This window comes from Eriocheir sinensis, chromosome 44, assembly GCF_024679095.1.
Source record: "Eriocheir sinensis breed Jianghai 21 chromosome 44, ASM2467909v1, whole genome shotgun sequence".
In the NCBI taxonomy this organism is placed as follows: domain Eukaryota; kingdom Metazoa; phylum Arthropoda; class Malacostraca; order Decapoda; family Varunidae; genus Eriocheir; species Eriocheir sinensis.
The window spans coordinates 12,727,851-12,730,320 of record NC_066552.1 but is presented as its reverse complement, the minus strand read 5'-3'; positions in this window follow the sequence as shown (position 1 = coordinate 12,730,320).

The following is a 2,470-nucleotide window of genomic DNA, read 5'->3' as shown; positions in this document are numbered from 1 at the left end:
AAGAATGGAGAAAGGAAAGGGAGGGAAGAACGGAACAAGGGAAGAGGAGATAAGGTAGGAAGCAACGAGCAGAAGGATGAAAGGGAAGAAGGAAGGAAAGAACAGGAACAAGGGAAGAGGAGATAAGGTAGGAAGCAACGAGCAGAAGGAAGAAAGGGAAGAAGGAAGGAAAGAACAGGAACAAGGGAAGAGGAGATAAGGTAGGAAGCAACGAGCAGAAGGATGAAAGGGAAGAAGGAAGGAAAGAACAGGAACAAGGGAAGAGGAGATAAGGTAGGAAGCAACGAGCAGAAGGAAGAAGGGGAAGAAGGAAGGAAAGAACAGGAACAAGGGAAGAGGAGATGAAGGCAGAGTGAATGACAACCATAAGAAAGGAGAATAGGGAGAGGAAAGGACGGGGAGAAAAAGAGAATGAAAATGAATGAATGAATGAATGAATGAAAATGGAGAGTGAAGAAGGAAAAAAGAGAGCAAGAAAATAAAGGGAAGGAAAAAAGGAGTCAAAGAAATACTAGGGAGGAGGAAGAACAGGAACAAGAAAAAGTCAAACAAAAACAAACAAAAATAAAAAGAAGATTGAACAGCGAACAGGTGGAGGACAAAGACATGAGGGAGGAGGAGGAGGAGGAGGAGGAGGAGCAGGACGTTGTGATACTCTTTTATGACGCACGAGAAGCCGATTTTCAGCCTAATGAGTCGTGATGGTAATTGATGGGCGGCTTCGCATCAGGACGCGGCCGCAATTAAACAGTTTGGGGTCAGGGGCGGAGGCGGCGGCGTGCTGGGCCAGAGACGACGACCCGATGCAGGCTGTTGCGCTTTTCATCTCGCTCTTGTTGTTGTTATTCTTGCTCTTGCTCTTCTTGTTTTTGTTGTTCTTGTTCTTGATAACTCACTGCATTATATTTCTCTTCTTTTTGTTGTTGTTCTTGTTCCTCCGGTTCTTGTTCTTCTACTTGTGATTCTTTCTTTCTGTTCTTCTTTTTCTTGTTGTTTTTTTCCTCTTGCTGCTCTTGTTCTACTTTACATCGCTTTTCCTTTTTATACTTCACTTCCTTATGTTCTGTTCTGCATTCTTTCTCTCTTTCCAGTATCTTCTTCCTCGTCCTCCTTTTCCTCCTCCTCCATCTCCTCCTCTTCTTGCTTCTATTAATCTCTTCTTTCCCTTCATTCAGTTCTTCAACGTCATTACTCTCTCGTCTCTTCCTCTCTTCTTGTTCTCATTAATTTCTGCTCTTCCTTTCCTCCATTCTTCAACATACTTGCTATCTCGTCACTTCTTCCTTCTGCTCTTGCTCCTATTAATTTCATCTCTCCCTCCCTTCAATCTATTCTTGCACATCCTCGCCCTCTCGTCCCTCGTCTCGCCAGGTGTCTCGTCTCTCGGTGGGCTTCAATTTATTCTAATGTTTGTGTGTTTGTCTACCTCTCTTTTTTTTTTCTTGGGTTTCTTTTTGTCGTGTTTGCATGCTCGTAACTCGACCCGGCCTTGTTCTCTTCCCCTCCCTCTCTCCCTCCCCCTCCCTCTCGCCCCCTTCCTCCTTCCCTTCCTTCCCCGCGACGAGTAAGGGTCTGGAGGTAGCGGGCGAGTGAGGAAATAAAATAGAGTTTAAAGACTATCATATTTCCGTCCCACGTTCAGGGCAGAGTCGCTTTCCTTCCTTCCTTCCTTCTATGAGTGAGTGAGTGAGTGGGTGAGTGGCTGACTGACTGATTAACTGGCTGAATGGCTGACTGATTGACTAACTGACTGACTGGCTGACTCTCTCTCTCTCTCTCTCTCTCTCTCTCTCTCTCTCTCTCTCTCTCTCTCTCTCTCTCTCTCTCTCTCTCTCTCTCTCTCTCTCTCTCTCTCTCTCTCTCTCTCTCTCTCTCTGTTCGAAATATATGAACTAAGGATATCGAGAGAGAGAGAGAGCATACATTAGGGAGGGGGGGAGGGGGGAGGAGGGTAGTGAAGGAAGGAACGCGGTTGGGGTCTAAAGTACATTTCTAACCCACGAAAAATATAATGATCGCAAGTCTTGATCCTCTATTAGTGTGAGCGTTCCTTGATACGGGAGGGCGAGGAAGGGACGCGATCACAAGAAGAATTTATATAGAGATGGAAACTTTTAGAAATCACGTCAATTTTCTGCTTTCATAGGTCGAGGAAGAGTGAGAATTGGAAGCGATTTTTAAGAGGGACGAAAATAACTATGATTACTCCCCTTTGCTCTTCTTTTCATATCATCTCCGTCACTTTCTCTCCACAGTTCACCACCTGTTCTTCTTCATCTCGTCTAATATATTTTTCTTATATTCTTTTCTCCTTCTTTTATTGTTCTCTATTCTCCTCTTCAGCCGTGGTAATCCGAAACAACCGTAATTAATCTCCTTTTCTCTTCTTTTCATATGGTCTCCTTCACTTCCTCGCAGTTCACAACAAACTCTTTAGTCTCGTCTAATATTTTTTTCTCATTATTTTTCC